This window comes from Copidosoma floridanum, unplaced genomic scaffold, assembly GCF_036245765.1.
Source record: "Copidosoma floridanum isolate Cflo_tuat_1 unplaced genomic scaffold, Cflo_Japanese_pri ptg000001l, whole genome shotgun sequence".
Lineage (NCBI taxonomy): Eukaryota > Metazoa > Arthropoda > Insecta > Hymenoptera > Encyrtidae > Copidosoma > Copidosoma floridanum.
Window position 1 is genome coordinate 18,979,001 of NW_028321878.1, and position 23,365 is coordinate 19,002,365.

Consider the following 23,365-nt stretch of genomic DNA (forward strand, 5'->3'; position numbering starts at 1 on the left):
GTGTCAGTGGAAAGGAAACGGTACACGTAAAGATAAAGAGTAGCGAGTAAAGAAGAAGACAGATCATAAAAGAAGGTGATAGTGAACGGAAAAACGAGTGACAAGAAGTCAGGAAAACAGTGTTAAAGTAGTGGTGGTGAGTTGTGAAAAAGTAAAAAAGTGCAGTGAGGTGCAAGAGAAAAGTGAGATTAATAAAGTATAGGAAAAAGGAATCGGCAACTTAAGAAAGAGGTCTATAAAAAGGGGCAAGCTGAGAGGTAGATAAAGAAGGTCGCTGGCCAAAAATAGTGGTAAATACAGAAGAAAATAGAAAGGAGTTATTATATAGATAAAAAAAGAGAGTACAGAAACTGGTGCGAAGCAAAAAAGAAAAGGTTTGAAAGATTAAAAGAAGAAAAGATAAAAAATACAACATCGGATGGTGAAGTGTGGAAGTACATAAATAGGTTCAGAAAAAAACGAAGGAATGAAATAGACAAAAAGATTACAGAGGAAGAGTGGAAAAGGATTATATGGAAAAGTTAGATGGGGAGGATGAAGAAGAAATCGGGAGAAAAGATACAAAAAAGAAGAAGGAAGGAAAAATACAGAGGATCAGGAAGAGTTGAGCAAGGAAGAATTCGAGAGACAGATTGCAAGGTTAAAAATAGGAAAAGCACCGGGAGAAGATTAACTAGAAAACGAAGTACGGAAGTACATGCCTAGTAAAGTAAACGCAGCCCTTTGGGAACTGGTTAAGAAAATATGGGAAGAAGGAGAATTACCAGAGCAATGAAAACGAGGAGTGATATGCCTGATTTACAAAAAAGGTGATAAAGATAAGTTAGAAAATTATAGAGGAGTCACATTAATGCGCACAGCATACAAAATTTATGAAAGTTTGTTGAATGAGATGTTGAAGAAGGAAATTGAAGGTAAATTAGCAGAAAGTCAGTTTGGATTTAAAGAAAAGAGAGGAGTAACAGAAGCGATATACACACTGAAACACATTGCGGATGAAAAATTAAGCAAAGCAAGAGGAAAAATATTTGCCTGTTTCATAGACTCAAAGGAAGCATTTGATAGAGTGGATAGACAGGTTTTAAAGGAAAGATTTATAGAGATGAAGGTGAACGAAAAGCTAAAAAATAGGATTATGGATATCTATAAAAAAACTAGGAATGTAATCACAGTAGGTGAGGAGGAATCAAAGGAATTCTGGACAGAGAAAGGTGTGAAGCAAGGATGTCCACTGAGCTCAACGCTGTTTAATATATATCTAGCGGACTTGGAGGAGGAATTAAAGAGAGGGCAAATGGGAGGATGCAGAGTTGGTGATGAAAAATTTATGGAGTGTGTCTCACGCAGATGATATAGTATTAATAGCAGATATAGATGAACAATTAAAAGAGATGCTAAAAAAATTTAAGAGGTACACCTGGAAAAAGAAAATGATTTTGAGTGAGAAAAAACATGAATATTAGTATTTGAAAAAAGAAAGGGAAAAAATAGAAGATGGAAGTGGGGAAATAAGAAATTGGAAGAAGTAGATGAAATAAGGTATGTAGGATATATACTATAGAAAAACAGGAGGAATGATAGACATATAGAAGAAAGAAAGAGGAAAGCAGTGATAGCCATGAAAAATGCATGGAGTGTAGGTGAAAGAATATTTAAGAATAGCTACCATAGAAGAAGGAAATTATTTACAGCACTAGTGGAAAGTATAGCGTTGTTTGATGCGGAAGTGTGGGGTTGGGAAGAAGAAGACAGGCTGGAACTGTACAAAGAAGATATATGAAATGGATATTAGGGGTAAATAGCAATACGCCAAATTATATAGTCGAGGAGTGTAGATTAGAAAAGATGAGTACAAAGGCTTAGGAGAGCGTTAAAATTTGAAGAGCGGAAACGTTACGTAAAGAAAATATAAAAGAAACAAGATTTATAAAAGGGGTAAAATTTAAAGAAGAAGTAAGAGAAAACATATATATGCATTAACGAACAAAGAAAGAAATGAAAAAGAGAAGAGAATGGAAAAGTTAAAGAATTCTCGGTACAACAAAGTATATAAAGATATAAGAACAGAGGAAGAACCAGGATATTTGAAAAAGGATATGCCATTAAAGGATAGAAAACTAGTAGCAAGATTTAGGTGCGGAAATGAATGTAGGGGTAGAGAGTATTGGAAAGGAGAGGAGGACAAGAAGTGCAGATTATGCAAAGAAGAAGAATATTATAGACACATATTAAAGAAGTGTAGAGATACGGGAAATGAGGAAGAAATAGAGAAACTACTTAGCCATGATGCAAAAGAGATAAAGTCACTAAGACGTGTTATCCGAAAAAGAAAGAAAGCAGAAAATAAATAAAAGACAAGAAGAATAAAGAAAGTTTATAGTAAAGAAGATAAATGGATGAATTGCAGGACAAGGAAGAAGAGAAGAAATAGAGAGTTCAGTGAAGAAAGAAGAATGAAAGAAATTAAAAGGACAAATTAAAGAAAGGAGATAATTAGTTAAATTTTTGAATTTTTGAATTTTTCTTTTTTTGAATTTTTTAAATAATTGTTTTTTTAAATTTTTTTATTTGAGAATTTTTGAAGGTTATAAATTGATCTTGTTTGTTTTTATGAATGAGTATATTATATAAAGGTAAAGTAGAATTTTAAATAAGTGCAAATGAAAATGAAGATAATATAAGATAATATAAAAATTATTAAATTATTATGTAAAAAGAATGTAAATGTGTAACAGAACCCCTCCCAATCCGAAAGGGGCCAAGTATGATTTAAATAAATAATAAATAAAAATAATAACTCCTCTTTTCCCCAACAGAGAAATAGAAGAAATTAAATCCTCAGGTATAGACAAAGTCTCAATCATTACACATAGCAGAATAACAGTAAATGCCATCCTCAAACTAGATATACTCAATAAATACAATGTATTTATCGCAAACTCTCTAATATACTAAAAAGCAATAATAAAAAATGTTTCTACAACTTTAAATGAAACAGAAATCTGTAACAACCTTGAACTTTCCTTCCCCTTCTCGAACTACATACTAAAAATAGAAAATATTTTAAGATTCAATCGCAGAACTAAAAACGAACAAAATGAAACTGTATATGTCCCATCCACAACAATCCTAATCACATATCCTGGCCAAAGTATCCCTGACTCTGCTTTTATTTACAGAGTAAAACACCCTGTCGCCATATATTTACAGAGAGTAAAACTGTGTACCAATTGCTTCCGCCATGGACATGTTAAATCAGCCTGCAAATGAAAAGCCAGATGGATTAAATGTGGATCAAATGATGATAACACCGATATCCGTCCCTACAATGGACAAGAACCAAGGTGTATCAACTTTAAAGAAAAACACCTCCCCACTGACAGAAACTGTCAAACTAGAGAAATAGAACAATCTGCCCTAACCTTATCTGTCAAAAAATCCATCACGGCTCAAGAGGTTAAACTTGAATATAAAAACTATACCACAAACAAAAAGAGGTTTTGTTTCTCAGAATTTCCAGAGCTATCAAACAATATCACCCCAGAAGACCTTGAAGTCCAGAGCGACCCACCAAAAAAGCTGTTCACTACTGCCTTCCAAAGTCCCTTACAAACCCCTACCACCCACAGTCCCAAAAAACCTAATAATAATAAACGTTCTCATACCACCCTAGCTTCCTTAAACCTTAGAAAAGAACACCAGAAGCTCCTCATTGCTCCCAACGGCCACTACCAATATAGACCTATAAATCTCATTTCTTCTTCTTCCCCGCCCTTTTCCCAATACCTATAAATCGAAAATCCAAAGCACCCACCCTAGAACAATCCCTACTGAAATAAACTCAAATCACCCCATTTGGACGACTGAAAAATATGACATTACCATAGACAAAGAAGGCATTGTAGCCAATGGCTTTCTTATACCGAATGAATTTCTCATAGATTACTTAATCCGAAATTTAAATATAACCGAAATATCCGCAAACAATAATCAATTAGAGGTATACGCAACAGCCAAAGATTATCAAGAATACTCCCTCTCTCAAGCTATATATATATATATATATATATATATATATATATATATATATCAATAATGAGGTAACAAACTATAATTCAAACTAATCAAAATCTAAAAATCCTGCAATGGAATTGCCAAAGCATAACTAATAAAATAAATACTCTTAAAAACATCATAGATAACTTTGACGTAACCTTGCTAACAGAAACCTGGCTTACCAAAACATCACACCTAAAATTTCCTAATTTTAATATAATTCGCAAAGAAAGAATCAATAAAGAGCACGGCGGTCTAGCGATTATAGTGAAGAACAATATACTATTTTAAATAGAAAAGACTATCTACCATAATGAAAGCAAACTGGAAACACTCGCTATTTCTATTCCTTTCTCTAACGATAACAAAAATGATTCTTTCCTAGTTGTATCCCTATACAGAGTCCCTCCATTATCGACAACACGACGAGAATGGGAGAACCTTTTAGACTCATGCAAAAACTACAAGATGATAATGATCGGTGGTGAATTCAACTCTCACCATTACCTTTGGGGATCACACAAAACTTTCCCGTCAGCAGAGAACTTGATTAACTGCTTGATCGACTACCCATGTACCGTTCTAAATGATGGCACTCTCACTCACATCATCAACAACCCAAACTCCCCCCACAAAACCCCGGCAACAGATCTTACTTTACTTAAAACAAATACCCTCACTGATTACTCCTGGAAGGTACACTCAGACAACATGTATAGTAACCACTTCTCAATTATATGCACCCTCCAAATAAAACCTAAAAAAATTCCCTTTACTAGCACCCATAAGCTAAACTGTAAGGAAATAAACTGGAGAACATACCACTCACAAATAGAGCATATTATAAACACTAATAAACAATATATTAACTCACAGAAAAGAAATACAACACACTAATAAACCTCATACCATCAATAATTAACTCATCCAAACCAGAAAACCACAACACAGTTATAAATACTAGAGAATGCTCTTACAAAAATGTCAGCATCGACCAATTAAAAGACAAGCCAATCAATAACGAGATCAAAAAGAATTTCAACTCCTGACTTTCCAAAGCACCTTGGTGGAATAACGAATGCTCCACATTATGAAACAAAAGAAGACAAGCAGCAAAAAATCTACTAACTAACCTGACTCTTAAAAACTAACAAAACCTAACTAAAATTCAAAATTACACTAAAAATAAACTAAGAAATATCAAAAAAGAAAAATTTAAACACCTTATTGAACAGAACGTCTCCCCAAACAGACATAAAAACCGTTTGGAACACAATAAATATCTTCAAAAATACTAACAACAAAAAACAACAACATTCGCAAAATGACATCACACTCATTAACAACTCCTACAAATTCATTAATGATTTCTGTCCACCTACCGCACAAACTACCAACCCAACCATGACTCAACAACATCAATCCCCAGGAAACAATCAAAATACAAATAACCTCGATTCTCCAGCAACAAATTACTTCGACGAACCCTTCTCTATGAACGAACTCAACATGGCCAGTAAAGCATCGAATTCGAACTCCTCACCAAGACTAGACCAAATCGACAATCAAATGCTAAAACATCTTCCAATCTCCTTTCTAGAAATCCTCCTCAACTGTATCAACGAATTCTTCTCTACACACAACTTTCACTCATCTTGGAAAAACTTCCTCATAACTCTTATACCTAAAGACACATCTAATACTAAATTCAGACCGATAGCACTTGCTTCATGCATTTTAAAAGTTGTTGAAAGAATGCTTAACTCCAGAATACAACACTTTATTGAGCACAATCACACAATCCCCGAGACCCAATACGGATTCCGTAAAGCAAAGTCATATCAACATGCTCTAACACACCTTCTAACAGATATCCACACTTCATTCAATAAAAATCAAACCACCTGTGCGATACTAATCGATATCAAATCAGCCTTCGACAACATATGTCCAGATATACTAAACGATATTCTTCTAGAACTGAACTTTCCATTAACACTAGAAAATTTATATACAACTTAATTAAAGATAGAAAACTATACTTCAAGATTGCAAACAGTCTAACTAGTCTATACACCAAAAGTACAGGTGTCCCACAAGGATGCATACTCAGTCCAACACTATACAACATATACGTACACAAAACCAACAACATCCTCCCACCAAACATAAACATAATACAATACGCAGATGACACAATCCTCTATACCTCAGAAGCAAGTACTACAAAAGCCATCTCGACCCTACAATTAGCCTCTACACCTATGTTCTCGTTATTTTTACTTTGTTTTTCATTGTTATTGTCGATCTATTTGGTTTTTATATTTTTTTAGTAAGCTAACAATCAAATTAAGCACACTAAACGTAAAGGAGAGTAAGTGTGCTAGGCCACGCCACGGTGATCACAGGGATCGTCCGCGGGCGCTACTCTTTCCCTCGAATCAGCAGTTGATGCGCAATTCGAAGAGTTCGGAAATCACGGGGTAAAGTGAGCTTTGCTCATTCACGGACGGAGGCCTCAATTTGTTTGTTAGTTCGAATGTTGTGGTTAATAGTTGCTATGACAACTTTTACTTTATAAATAGATCCTCAAGCGATTCTTTTTTGTATTCTTTCTTAAAAAGTCAATGTGAAAACTTCTCATGAAATAAAAATAATTATAACCTTTCAAAGTCTCCTCTTATTTTATTAATTAGCGAGTTGATCTGAAACATTTTGGTGCCGAAACCCGGGAATGAACCGGGGACCTTTACAAAAATCGCGAGTGTCATAAAAATGAAGAGGAGACTTCTAAGATCTTTGTCTCCACTGTTGGATAAGGTTAGAAGGCTGGATGGAAAAGATTCCTCTGCTGCAAGCGAAACGTCAAGCCATGACGAGATGGTGCCTTCGTCTCCACCGTCTCCTGTGTCTTCGTTTCTTGGAGACCTTTCTCAAGGTTATAAAGTTGTTCCGGCTCAACCTCATGTGGACGCTCCTGAGCTTCCGGCGGCTTTGTCAGCCACGCGCTCTCGGGCGCCTCGACGTCTCCTGGTCCAACCTCCTGTGGACGCTCCTGAGCTTCCGGCGGCTTTGTCAGCTGCGCGCTCTCGGGCTCCTCGACGTCCTCCGGTCCAACCTGTTGTGGACGCTCCTGAGCTTCCGGCGGCTTTGTCAGCTGCGCGCTCTCGGGCGCCTCGACGTCTCCCGGTCCAACCTCCTGTGGACGCTCCTGAGCTTTCGGCGGCTTTGTCAGCTGCGCGCTCTCGGGCGCCTCGACGTCTCCCGGTCCAACCTCCTGTGGACGCTCCTGAGCTTTCGGCAGCTTTGTCAGCTGCGCGCTCTTGGGCGTCTCGACGTCTCCTGGTCCAACCTCCTGTGGACGCCCCCGTGCTTCAGCTGGCCCAGTCAACTACGCACTCTAGGGCACCTCGACGAGCTCCAGCCCAATCAACTGCGCGCTCTCGGGCGTCTCGTCGGCCGGCTCAATCAACTGCGCGCTCTCGGGCGTCTCGTCGACCGGCTCAATCAACTGCGCGCTCTCGGGCTCCTCGACGTCCTCCGGTCCAATCTCCTGTGGACGCTCCTGAGCCTCCGGCGGCTTTGTCAGCTGCGCGCTCTCGGGCTCCTCGACGTCCTCCGGTCCAATCTCCTGTGGACTCTCCTGAGCCTCCGGCGGCTTTGTCAGCTGCGCGCTCTCGGGCTCCTCGACGTCCTCTGGTCCAATTTCCTGTGGACGCTCCTGAGCTTCCGGCGGCTCCGTCAGCAACGTGCTCTCGGACGCCTCGACAACCTCCTGCGGACGTTGCGGACGCCCCCGGGCTTGCGCCGGCACCATCATTAGCGCACATTGGAGCGCTGCCTTAACATCACGCAGACCAACTCCTAGAGTTGGCCTCAGAAGATGAAGACGATCTACTGCCCATCTTTGAAGATGGGTGGTTTGGAGAACCTCCTTCGTCGCACTATGCCAATCCTGTGTCCAGTCAAAGACCTCATCAACGAGATTTGCGTACTTTAAATCCTGCATTTTCGTATAGACTTCCTACGGTCAATTTTCATCCAACACCACACTATCCACTTGAAAAAAATGCAGAATTTGTCGACACCCGTAATAATTTCAGTGATCATATAATCTGCCCGCAAATGCACAGTACAGCACACAATCAAAACCCGAATGTGAATCTCAATCAATTAAACAATAATACCATGGATCGATTACTTAAAGCTTTAGAAACTTCCTTTTCTGCAATTAATCGTTCAAATCAAAACAACGAAAATTCCAGACTTTTGAATAGAATGTCATCTTCGAAACATTTACCTTCTTTTTCGGGAAACCCTCTGGATTGGTTGAGATTCAAACAAAGTTACGAGCTTTCTACTAGGTTAGGTGAATATAGTGACGGTGAAAATATTTCGCGTTTGTATGATGCTTTGAGGGGAGAAGCTTTAGATGGATCAAAAACTCTTTTTGCCGTGGGTAACAGTGCTCAAAATATAATGGATATGCTTGAGATGCGATATGGAAATTCCAAATTAATATTGGAAAAAATTGTCAAAGAAATGAAAAATCTACCGAGTTTAGAATCACAAAATGTATCTTTGATAGAATTCGCTACTTCCCTCAAAAATTCAGTCACAGCTATAAAATCTTTAAATAGTATAGGCTATTCACACAGTCCTGAAATTTCAAAAGAAATTATGAGAAAACTTCCTCACTCAATGATTAGCAATCATATTAGATTCGCGGCCTCCGAAGATCAAGAAAAATCAGATCTAGAAAAATTATCTGAATTTTTATACCAAGACGGTCAAATGATGCTTTCCGCTGGTGTAATTTCTTTTCCTGCGAGTGAGTTAGTTGGTAGAAAATCTGACAAAAATGAAAAAAATATAAACACCTCTAGAAAATTTGTATGCACGACTCTGAATACTAATGTAAAAGAGAGTGAAACTAATCACAACGAGCAATCTACTGTCAGACCTAACGTTAGTAGCGTTCAATTTAATTCATCAAAAAACGTTAACGACTCCTTTTGTGCTTATTGTGGACGTAGGAATCATTTAATTACAGAATGTAGAGATTTTAAACAAGCTTCTGTTATGCAACGTTGGAAAGTAGCGCGAATAAATAAATTGTGTTTCGTCTGTTTGTCTAGGGGCCATAATCAAATGTCTTGTAAGAATGACAAATGTCAACAATGCAATCGTAGACACCACCCGTTATTACACCTCTCTGACGCGGAATTAAAAAATCGTAAGTACACTCAAAGAGAGGCTAAAACTAACGATTACTCGGAAAATTCTCAATCAAAGTCTGACGCGTTGTGACTAGCTTCGGGTGTATATTTAAAAATCGTACCTGTAACGATAATTGGCGTAAAATCGTCAAAAGATATTTTAGCCTTTCTCGATGAAGGTTCCACGTCCACAATAATTAGCTCAGAGGTTGTGAATGAAATTGGTTTGGAAAGTAAAAATGTCAATGTCGCCTTGAAAGGAATAGGATCCAAAACTATTTCAGTCTCGAAGAGAAAAACAAACCTTAAGTTGAAATCTGTTTCTTCTTACTATACATTAAAAAATGTATTAGTTATAGACAACCTTGCGCTTCCCAAGCAACGGTTAAGTGTTGAATTAGTTGAATATTGTGCTACAAAAACAAAAATTCAATTACAACCCTTTGCAGGGATCCCCGAATTATTGATCGGGCAAGATCAAATAGATCTTATTATAACTCGAGAGTTCTTTGTATTAAAGGAAAAAACACTCATAGTCTCACGTTCTCTATTAGGTTGATCTATTCATGGTCAATTTTCTTCAAATTTCGCTCATCAAGTCGGTACCGTTAACGCAATAAAGGTCAAAACTCAGAATAAACTTTGTGATTGCAATGACAAACTAAATGAACAAATTAAAGAGTACTTTGAAAGCGATTTTTTAAATAAAAATACCAATGACACGGTAATTAATTCTAATAACGAACGTGCGTTGGAAATTTTCTCTACGACGAGTCAATGTAAAGATAACAAATGGCAAATTGGCCTACCGTGGAAACCCGATCTAATTTTAAACACTGACGGACGCGCAACTGCCTTTCATCGTCTCAAAGTTCTCGAAAGAAAACTGGATCGCGACGCAACAAACGCGGATTTATATTACAAGGAAATGGACCGTTTATTTGAAAATGATTTTGCTGAATTAGCAAGTGATAACCTTCACACGGAAAAGTTATGGTTTTTACCACATTTTGGGGTGCAAAATGTTAATAAACCCGGTAAAGTTCGCCTTGTCTTTGACGTAGCTGCAAAAACAAATGGAACAAGCTTTAATGACTTGCTCCTTACGGGACCAGATTTACTTAAAAATTTACTAGGCGTATTAATGAGATTTAGACAACGACCATTCGCGATCAAAGCCGATTTACGTGACATGTTTCTCAAAATCAAAATTAGACCGGAGGATCGCGATGCTCAACGCTTCTTATGGCGAGGTAGAAATCGATCAATTGAACCACAAGAATTTGTAATGACCTCGGCAGCTAACAGTATTATAAACAACACGTACATGGATGATTATCTTGATTCTTGTGATTCGATCGAAGAAGCCTCTGAACGCGTGCGTCAAGTTATAGAGATTAACTCCGCAGCTAACTGGGAAATGCACAGCTGGGCAAACAATTTTCCTCTCGAAAAGAATAAAACATCAAACTTAAAAACTCAAATATCGTTAAATTCGAGTGAAAAAGTAAATGAAAAAGTTTTAGGCTTACAATGGTAGTGCGATTCCGACGAACTAATTTTTAAGATTAATAGTAACAAAAATTTTCTGTTCGATATAAACAAAATCCCTCCAAAACGCGAGTTTTTAAGCGCTATCATGTCTCTTTTTGACCCGTTTGGTTTTGCAATACCATTTTCTACCGAATCACGAAAACTAATGCAAGAAGTTTGGGCCAGTAAAATTAAGTGGGACGATGCTCTTCAAGAAAACGAACTTTCTAAATGGAAAATTTGGATACACGCGTTTGAAAAATTAAAACTTTGTCGAGTAAATCGTTGTTACAGTCCTCTCTCTTTAAAAATTGTCATGTCCGAATTGCATACCTTTTGTGATGCAAGCTCGCGAGCATGCGCGGCTGTTAGTTATTGGCGTTTTGAATTATCCGATAACTCATTTCATACGTCAATAATTGCTGCAAAAAGTCGCGTAACTCCAATGAAACCCATTTCGATTCCTAAACTGGAATTACAAGCTGCGGTATTAGCTTGCAGGCTCGCGAAATTTATTGAGATGGAGCATGAATTTAGAATTTCTAATAAAATATTTTGGTCTGATTCAAAAACAGTGCTATATTGGATTAAAAAGGATCCGCGAGAGTATAAGACCTATGTAGCTAATCGTTTGAAAGAAATCCGTGAGATCACAGCGATTTCGGAATGGCGTTGGGTCCCGAGTAAATTTAACCCTGCCGACGATGGTACGCGGTTTATTCCTGAAGCGATGGAAAAGGGAAGTAGATGGCTCGTAGGCCCTTCGTTTTTACGTGATCAAAAATCGCAATGGCCGAATCAAATACTTACCTTATCCAACAGTGAACATAGAGAAAGTGAGAAAGAAAAAATGAAAGTGATAGCCTTCATTTCATCTCATGATATTAGTATTATAGAATTTTCGCGATTTTCAAGCTGGCAGCGTCTTTTACTTTCAGTTGTAAGAGTTTTTCAAGCAGTAGAAATTTTTAAAAAGAGGAACTTTACTTTTTTAGATCTGAAACTGAAAGCAGAGGAATACTGCATTAAAATCAGCCAATCAATTTCATTTTCGGTGGAACTAAATGCTCTAAAGAATTCGAAACCAATACCTAAATGTAGTCGTTTACTCACTTTAAAACCATTTATTGATCAAAGAGGTATTCTCTGTGCTGAGGGACGCATTTCAAATTTTTTCCATGAAAATCATTTACCGAATCGTGTAATTTTAGACCCAAAAGAAATCTTGTCTCAGCTGTTGTTAAATTATTATCATAAGAAGTATTATCATGGAAGCAGTGAAACTGTTTTAAATGAAATGCGTCAAAAATTTTGGATTCTTCGTTTGAGACAGAATTTGCGAAATCTTATAAGTAAATGCTCAATATGTAAATTTTTACGTGCACTACCAGCTAACCCTAGTATGGGAGCTTTACCTTCAGCTAGAATAGCTTTTCATTGCCGACCGTTTTCTTATTGTGGTCTGGACTATTTTGGTCCGCTCGAAGTAAAAATAGGTCGGAGAAGAGAAAAACGATGGGGTGTTTTATTCACGTGCTTGACAACGCGAGCGATTCACTTAGAATTAGCTCATAGCCTCAGTACCGATTCCGCCATCATGTCATTAAAACGATTCATATCGCGTAGAGGCTCTCCGATAGAAATTTATTGCGATAATGGTACAAATTTCAGAGGGATGAGTTCAGAATTAAGACGAGCTATGAGTGAAATCGACAAAGATAAAGTCAATGAGTTTACCGCAAATCATGAGATTCGATTCAAATTCAACCCTCCAGCAGCTCCTCATATGGGGGGTGCTTGGGAGCGCCTCGTTCGTACCGTAAAAACAGCCCTTTCCTATATACTAAGAGAACATGCACCACGCGAAGAAGTTCTGCAAACTATTTTCTGTGAAGTTGAACATTCAGTTAATTCAAGGCCGTTGACACATGTATCTGTCGATCCTAGAGATCAAGAAGCCCTAACTCCTAACCATTTTTTAATTGGTTCTTCTTCGGGCGCAATTCGTTTTGGTCGCTTAGATATTTAATCAGAATGTACTCGTAAGCAATGGCTAATAGCTCAAAATTTTGCAGATACATTTTGGCAACGTTGGCTTCGCGAATATCTGCCGACACTTTTGCCAAGGAAAAAATGGCATGTAAAAGATGATCCCTTAAAGGTAGGGGACTTAGTTTTAATTTTGGATCATAATGTGGCTCAAAATCAATGGAAGAAAGGTGTGATAATACGAGTAGTCGAAAGTAGAGATGGTCAGGTACGTCAAGCAGAAATTCGCACAGCCAACAAAACTTTAGAACGTCCAACAAGAAAATTGATTCGCTTCGCCAAAGCTTAAATGTTTATTTTGTCATATTAGGGGGGTGGGAGAATGTTCTCGTTATTTTTACTTTGTTTTTCATTGTTATTGTCGATCTATTTGGTTTTTATATTTTTTTAGTAAGCTAACAATCAAATTAAGCACACTGAACGTAAAGGAGAGTAAGTGTGCTAGGCCACGCCACGGTGATCACAGGGATCGTCCGCGGGCGCTACTCTTTCCCTCGAATCAGCAGTTGATGCGCAATTCGAAGAGTTCGGAAATCACGGGGTGAAGTGAGCTTTGCTCATTCACGGACGGAGGCCTCAATTTGTTTGTTAGTTCGAATGTTGTGGTTAATAGTTGCTATGACAACTTTTACTTTATAAATAGATCCTCAAGCGATTCTTTTTTGTATTCTTTCTTAAAAAGTCAATGTGAAAACTTCTCATGAAATAAAAATAATTATAACCTTTCAAAGTCTCCTCTTATTTTATTAATTAGCGAGTTGATCTGAAACAACCTATCAACAACTACTTTAACAAATTAAAACTTTTTATAGAACCAGACAAAACAAAATTCATAATTTTTACCAATGACCACTTCTCAATGATCGAGAACCACTCTATTACATTCAACAACATCACTTTCAAACCGCTACAAAAAGTAAAGTATCTTAGCCTAATTCTAAACTTCCAGTTAAACGGGTATGAATACGCCAAATCCTTGACCTCTAAAGCCTACTAACTCTTAAATATCCTTAAAACACTGAGAGGCACCTGGTGGGGAGGACACCCGTCCATCCTTCTTAGAATATATACCTCTCTAACAAGAAGCGTCTTAGAATATGGTTTCATCTTGTTATATATAAAAGACAGCAAGCTAAACAAACTCCAAATCATACAGAACCACGATATTCGCATCGCTCTGGGTTATAGAAACTCAACCCCAATAAATGTTTTACACGCTGAAGCCAAAATACCCCATCTCAAATTTAGATACTCATTATTAGCTGAAAATTTTATTCTGAAGATCATACCCTACCATAACTCCACAATTCTCAATAAACTTCATACTTTGAACAACCTACTCTCTAACTCCAAAGGCTCTAACTCACTCACAGATTTCCCTATTATCAAAGCACTAAAAAATGTAACAAAAATAACAAACACCTACATTCAACTCCACGACACCACCCTTCCTTTCAGATACAACTACAAATACTTACTATTCATCCCTTCTATTGACTACTGCTCTGGCAAACTTATCAAAGACTCTAAAGACCCTAAAAAAGAATTCAATAATGAATTTTCCCAATTACTGAGCAACGAATACACCATGTTTACTGATGCTTCAAAAATCCAATCTACAACTCATAATGGAGCTGCAATCTACTCCCTTACAACCAACTTCAAAAGTCAATTTAAAATTACTTCGCTCTCATCAATCTTTACATCAGAAGCCATTGCAATCCTCCTTGCCATCGAACACATAATGACTAACAATGTACAGAAAGCCTCAATATTTTCTGACTCTCTCAGCGTCCTAATGGCCATTAAAAACGACACACCTATGACATGCAATCAGCATTCACATCTAATTCTGGAAATCAAATCCTCCCTAGCTAAAGCAGTCAACACAGGTACCACAATCTCGCTAATTTGGGTACCAGCCCACCTAAACATTTTACACAATGAGACAATTGATAAATAAGCAAAAGAGGCCATAAACAACGGCACCAACGTAATTACCCTTTTACATTACATGGACTTTCTCGAACAAATCAAAGAAAAACATAAGAAAGAACTCTCACAACTATTATCAGACCAATCACACTACAAAGGAAACTACTACTTCGCTCATTTCAACAACTCTTCTAAAAAACCTTGGTTCTCTGGGCTGAAATTTCCAAGATTCCATATAACCACTATAAATAGACTTAAATCTAACCACTTTCATCTAGCTGCAAGTCTTCATCGAAATAACTATGTCACTTCACCCTCTTGCCAATGTGGCAATCCCACACAATCACATCCTATGGGACTGTCCCAATTTTATAAACTAACGCAAAACTCTGTTATTAAAGATATCTAAATTCCAAAAAACAAATATCACTAACATACCTAAAGACTCATCCATCTACTTAGAACATCCTACTTCTCCGGTAGTGAAATTTTTTACCGATTTCTGAAAAAGCTGTGACCTATACATTTAACACAAATAAATTCACAACTCTCAATCATCAATTCAAATACTACCTAAAGAAAATCCCCCTCTTACCAACACTCAATAAAACTACCCACCAAGCACCCATCATAAACTTTCAACATCAGCCTACATCACCAGCAAATAAGAACTCATTAAGGGGGCTCCTACGACTACTGCTGAGGTCAAAGACAAACGAAAAATAAAGTTTTGTTTTTCAATAAACAAATGTGTCTGAAAATCATTATGATATTTTTAATAACGTATGAAGTGGGAAAAATGATATTTATGTGTGTAGTTTAACTTTGTACGAAAAATTAATTATTGTTTTGACCAGTCTAGTGCATACGAGGGTACAGTGGTACACCACCTGTGTTGGTGTAGTATAGCGATGTAATATATAGGTATATGGTATATATATGTCGTGTTTGCATACCTTTCTGCTATTACTCTACCTCTATAGTGTTTAGTATCTGTAAGTCATTAACATCATTTAATTGATAAACAATGGATGACGGTCCTTCTAATCCACCTAAAAAAAAAAGAATACCACGTACATAGAGTCTCAAGAGGATGGAGGAAAGGCAAGTTCATGAAAAAAAAGTTTGTAACAAAATATGAGAAAAAAAAGGCACTCAAGAGGTCATACCAGGTAGTCATTGCAAATATATAATTTCCAGGATTGTTAAAATAATATATAAAAATATTTAGAAGCGTTAAAATATACAATAAGTTTATATTAATTTAATTCCATACTCCTTATTCGATAAAAATAATGCTAGGTACATACAAACTTCAAGCTATACGAATCTCAACTTTTTGAAAACTCGTGCGATTAGGTGAACAAGTACGTCTGCTACCCACGTGACCTCCTGACCTCCCGGACACTATTTATTTATTTTCATCACAAATATCTCGCTAAAATGGTCCTTTATCCACAATTTTTAATACAGCATATTACAGAGGAAGACTTCATCTACAAAACGTATATATTCAGTCTGCTGGGAAATTTAATTTAGGTTTATTATAAACGAAAACAAATTGTTTTTCACGCTGCCCCATAGGAACACGTGCTAATAGTTACAACTTTGAGCTCGGATTTCTCAAAATTTTGACCCATTCGAAATATAATTTAGACCACCATTAAATTCAGTAGACTTTTGTTTACAAGAAATAATATATCTCTGTTTGGGGACTTTCGTGAAGGAGCCCCCTTAACTTCATTTACATACTTTACAGTGCAAAATTTGCACTATACAAGCCTGCATTGTGACGTAGCGGAGTCCATGCGCACCCCCTGCCATTAAATAGATACTACTACTACTTCATGTGCGTCTACTGTTTTTTTCTTTTTTTTGATAAAATAGCTAGTTGTTGAATAAATAATGTTACAAAGGTAAACAATCAAAGTAACTTTATGGATAAGGTAGTACACTTTAATTCTCTTGGACGGCCCTAAAAGTTATTTTGCTGCAATCGTTAAGGGGCTGAAGTGGTGGAGTGAATCTCCATATTTCAACATTATCGTTGCCATCGTAATAAAACGAAAGAAACAAAATTTTTTAAATCTAAAAAAATAGCTCAGAAAAAAGCTCTATATTAAAAAAACAAACTTTTTTGGAAAAGCTGGTATTATCGGATGCATACTTTAAAAAGTACCTGTAATTCAATATTTAAAATCTTGATTGACTGTATGAAGCGTGGCACTTCCGCTCGATAACTTTTTACAAACTTGTTAGTTGGTTGTTGATACAGTACCAACACTTTTTAATCAGAAACACTTACTTATGATCTCCAGCTTTTTGTACAAGAAAAAAAATCACTTTTATAGTATTCGGAAATTTTACCGACGGCTGCGCTAACAACGTACACGAGTTTAAATAAGACACTTCATTGCAGCGATGCAATCGCCAAGCGAATAATATAAAATTGATGTATTACAATCGTTAATTGAAAGCTAACATGAAAATTTGTCTAAAGTGCTAAATTGTTGAGCTACCACAGTTTCCTTTTATTAAATAAATTTTCCAACATTTATTTTTATTAAAAAATTTTATTTGGAATCTATTTGTGTCATAGTAGGTGTCTGGAAAGTGATAAGGAACTAATAAAGTGAATAATATAAATAATACCCAGTTAGTAGTATACGAAATATTTATATTTATATGAAATTAATTTTTCTATACAATTCTCGCATTTGCATTGGCTTCCAACTTAACGCTTATTTTCTTCATCATTACTTTCTGTTATTTCAACATGGTCTGGTCGACACGTTTGTGCTGATAGAAAGTAAGTAAAATTTAAAATGTGAATACGTAGGATAAAAATCAATAATAATATCGCTTGGCGATATCAATATGATCGAGCCTTTCCTTTTACGCTATAACATAACTATATAATATAGGAAAGGAATGCTGACTAACATATTATGTAATTGTAATAGTATCGAAAAAATGTTCCATTTTCCTTTTGTTTAATTTATACAGAATAAATAAAGAATGTATAATAATGTGAATTTTTTGCGGTTTAAGTTCCACATACGCGATACAATTTCCTTCCTGCATCCTGATTCTCATTTACTCACCCACTCTTACAATACTTCTTTTAATCTCTTGCTTCCCAAGAAATGAGTATACTTTATACATTAACACATAAATTGTGAAGTAGAGTGATAGAGTGGCACTACGACACAACGGTTACTCTCACACATTTTTATTACTCAGCGTATTTGATTTGTACATACATACGTTGAGCAGGTGCTGCAGTAGGCTTCGTCGCATGTCAATTCATGCAGTGACTTACACATTCGCATTTACAAAATTTTTAACGATTCACAAAGATGGCGATTACATGGTCGGCGGAAATTTTTATTCGTTTCAATATTTGCAACATTATAAATGAAACTACAAATAAATGATAAAAAGGGCATAGCTAACCCTTAGCATTTTATGTATAATCGTAACCGAAATATGTAAATTACATAATACATTAAATTGGTGGTTTTCAGTATCAAAGAATTTAAATGCAAACTCTCGCCTACTTTAGTGCTTCAAAATAAGGCATTCCGCACTCCATCTGGTCGCTACCTAATACTTAGAATATGTTTATAGATATTCAAAGTAGGTAAAATTTGTTGTTATTTAAAAAAAACTTTTTATTTTAACTCTCTACTTTTAATAAGTGTGTCTCTTTGTAAACAATTCGTAGTTATGGTTTGTAAGATGAAATAAATTTAATAACAGCATTTATGACCTCATTCAAAATACAGTATGTGCTTCTACCTGTGAAGCAATATGGACGAGAATCTTGCTTCAAGCCTTTATCTCCTCAAAGTATTGTAATTTAATAAAAAATAGTAAAAAGAAAATATCTTGCTTATAGTTTCAAAACTAGTTACCATTTTAAAGTTCAAATAACCATTATATGAATATGCTGACGCATGTTATTAAATTACTAACTTTATTTTCTTCTTTTAGTTTCGACTTCGCGTATTACACAAATTAAAAGATTCTATAAAGATATTCTAAGTTGTGATCCCATCACACTCACAAATCACACTCATTCACTTTACTCTCTAACTGTCTCTTGTTTTCCCTCTTTTTATATTATTATTTATAAAGCTAAGGCACAATTTATAATTTCAGTTCTCATGTGTTCTTTCAGAAACATTTTATAAAAATACGCTGGGCGCTAATTTTTAAGTGCTCTAGGTAGCTTTGATCAAGTTTAATAGAGAAATTAATTGAAGAAACGTGAGGCACTGAGAGAGCTGATGTAATCTAACAGGCGCAAGTTTGCAGAAATATATATCCTCTAAGCAAAAGTAATGATAAAATAAAATAAAGTAAAATTAAACTGAAAAGAAAACCAATTTTTATCACTCATAGTTTTGTCGATGTCCTTAAAAACATATATATATTTTCCTCTGTACATAATCTTATACATACTTATGTTTACCTTAAAAGATAGTCATACAGTTTTTTGCATTACAGAAATAATGAGTACTAGTAGTAGTAATAATAATAGTAATAATAATATTAATAATAATAATAATATTCATAATAATAAAATATTAATCATGTCTATATAACTTTGATAAGAATCAATAACAAAATTAAAATACGCTGTTAAAAAAATTTGAGTAGGCTGTTCATCTTTAGATGGAGTATAGAGAGAAAAGATAATATAGCTGTAAAGTTAGGAGGATCAGAAGAACATTATCCATTTAATAAAAGGTGAGTACGTGTAAAAAACGCTAAAGAAAATCAGAAACATGTGGAAGCATTGAGGAAATACTAAACCAATGAGCAAAAAAATTACACTAAAAGGAATGGAAGGAATGGAAATAAAGTTACGACTCTTTACAAGGAGCCTGCGCCACTAATAAAGGCTAGCTGTAGTACGTAGATCTTGTGTCGAGATAATTTTGTTCTTGCAAATATAAATAAAAATATACACTGATATTGCATTCCAACTTTCCTCCACCTCCCCCCCCCCAACTAGTTCGTACTGTAATACTTGTATTGTATAATACTACTAGCTTGTAAACAGTACGCCAATGTCATTTTAGATCAATGTATCTTTTAAACAGTATTAATTTTTTGCGTTTTCTCGATGTAGAGAAAGTAATTGCTAGTTACATTTGGAAAGCTGAAAACGGTAATGACGAAAGAAATCGTGATACTTATTTTTTTCATTGAATTATGTACAAATCTTTTTCGTAATTGAACCGTTCCACTTAACGAGGAGTGACGAGATTTCACAGATGCGTTGTGCAAACAGGAACACTAGATTTTTCTGCTTAGATAGTTATTGGCTGGTTGTGATTGATCATAAAATCACACTTTACAATCGCTGTGCAGCAAGTATTAGAATAAATTGAATGTGTATAATTTCTTATCAAGTGGTTCTCTCTCTTGATTTTTATGTTTCGAAAAAGTTTAATATGCATCCACAGAACTAATAAAAATATAAGTTTTCATTGTACTTTGTTCCTTAATTCAAAAATTACCTTGTCTTTTTTAGAATGAATATTCATTTATTCAATACAAACTAATATTTGCTTAACATATTCATGAATGTATGTTAATGTATTTTTTACCATGAAAAAACTAATAAAAATATGAAATATTTTACGTAGTTTTTTTAATTTTTAGTCCATGACCAGCTATTGAATTTTTAATGAATTCAAGTACTATTATTATGTGAATAAGAGCATGTATAATTAAGCGAATTTGGCATTTGTTAAGCTGAAATATGTAGTTATTTATAAATTAGTGCAAAAATATACGAGTAGCAATAGATATCCTTTTTGTTTTGATTACTCTTAAAGTTGTTAAAACAAAGAGTATAAAAATTATGGTTAAATTTCTAAAAATTTTAAGAATTACGTTATTTTTATCATAATAAAGTGATGAACAGTTCAATAATCATAACATTATCCATAGATTCCACAGACTGATAATCATACAAACAATGGAGTACTGTGACATGAAGGTCTAACAAGTATCTTCATCTTTAATTAATTTAAAAATAGCAATATTAATGGACGAATTTAGCAAAAGTTCCTATGAAAAAAATACTTAAAAATTAGTGTTGGGTAAACAGATATAACATGTCCAAAAAAATTTTATGACTATCAGGGTTTAAGAAAATAAAAATTCATTAAGTTTGTTATACATTGACTTCGAGCGTAATTCTGAAACAGCACCCTTATCGAGCAACTTGAAAACGATTGGCTTTCAACAAAAAAAGAAATTACTATGTATAATATGTATGTGTACATACAGTTCATGTCAACACACCCGAACAAACTTAGTACTGTACTTTTTTAATTAAAACTAATGGTTTTTAGATGGTAGATGGGGGCGCTGTTTCGAGATCGTGCTCAAGAACAAAATACATACTAATAATTCTTAGTAGCATTAAAAGTTTTGTAATTTTCAAAATACCTTCCTTGGTAAATAAAAAAGTAAAGCACGTGACTATCCGAAATTCACAAGATATCACGTAGATATATAGAAGCGTTATACTTACGCACTAGCCAATTAAGGTAGTATAATGGAACAATTGTGCACAAATAATAATACAATTTTTAATGCAACAATGTATTTTTATTAATGGAGTAGAGGTTAAAAGCTACTCGTTTATTAAAACTCACCTTCCATGCACAGAAGAGCTAAATTCATCTTTCTGTGTTGCGTATCGAGGTATGGCAACTATGCATATTTGCTTAAAGTTTAGCCATACAAAATATGTACGTACATCCTTATCAAAATTAAAAGTCGTTTAAAAAACCGTACTATTTTACAGAAACAGTGCTGTCGATACGAATCAAAATATGTAAATCTGATTTTATATGAGATTTAGAATATACATTGTTCATGTCAAGTATTGTTTTTTTTCATTAAAATTTCGCGACGTTTAGTATGAGAAGCGCTACACAAAATTTTACTACATTTTTTTAGTACTTTAAATAATCATAAATTCATTTTTTCAATCAACTCCAAGAAAACTTATTTTGTAAGAGACAAAAATATACAAGGTTTTTGCCCGTCCACCAATCCATCTCATACTATTCATTGTTAATTTGCAAGTAAATATCTTATTTATTGGACCGCAGACTAAACTGTAATTTTGACCATACTAAAATTGGACTATTTTCAAAGCTCAAATAATAAGTATAAGAAAAAATCTCTGGAATACTACCTTTAGTTGGCTAGTTTTTAAAAAATTCAGATATTTTATATTTTACAAAAAAAAATAGTTACTGTCAATAAGTTTTTAAAATTTAGCAAATCAGATTTCATTTAAAAATAAGTATTTTTATGCACTTTGAGGAGCATTTTGTTATGAGTACTGCTAAACACGTTATTTAAATTATACTACTGTTTCAAAATACTTAAAATTGTTCAGTACGTACTTCCGTGAAGTTTAAGTGCAGCTATCTTTTAAAAATAATTTATTGTTGATTGCACCATGCCAAAGAATAAAAATAATTTAAATCTATAAATGTTAGGATTGAATTTACATTTGATCACCTACTGATGTTTGATATAGAATAGGACGAAAGACTGAGGTTAGTTGTAAAATTAGTGATATATCATTGATGTTTCTATAAGTATTGATAACTGATAATGCTATTTTGTTTTAAGTAGCTGTAAAGTGAACTAATGCTGATTAAGGCATACATTCTGGTCGTATGTCAGCAGATACACATGGTTATTAACTCAGATTTTTTGGTATTTTAAAAATTAAATTTTATTTTATAAGTACGAATTTTCTGTCTAAACGTACTTTACAAAGCTTGCTTCAATATATCATTCCACCATTTATCTTCATCAAAGCATCAATTTTAGTTTGGAAGTATTTTTTAAATATTTAAAGTTTAAAGTATTTTTACTTTTTAACGTATATCGCGATGGGATGAAAATTTTTTTGAACATTTTTCAGGCCTTAAATTGGAAAATTGTAACATATGTAAGAAGAAAATATTTTGTGAGATTCTTAGCAAATGTAACGATACAAATTATAATGCAGAATAGTAATCGCGATACAAGCGTCTTTTCCAGACTAGTTACCTAACTTAATAATTGATTTCGTGATAGAACAATAAAAATCTCTATTCATCTTATTTCTATGACAAAAATACATCCTTATGGCTGCTGTAGTGGTAGTTTAACTATATAGGTTAGAAACGAGCGTGTTTTTTCCTGAACCATTAAATGTGTAACGAAAAACACCAGCGACGAATTAGTGTGAAATTTTTCGTGAAATTAAAAAACTCCTGTTAAGTGCTACAAATTATTTGAAGAGACTTATGGTGAGAATATTTCATCCCATGCACGTGTTTTGGAATGATTCAAAAGATTTTTTGACGATCCAGTGAGAGAACCGATAATGACCAACGTTACAGGTCATACCCGTGTCTGTTTTTTTTTTTTTTTACGTTAATGGCATTGTGATGCTTGAACAGGTTCCAGAGGGTTAAAATGCGAATCAAAATTTTCATTTGAGTGTTTTGGAAACACTGCGAGAGCAATTTTATAAAAAA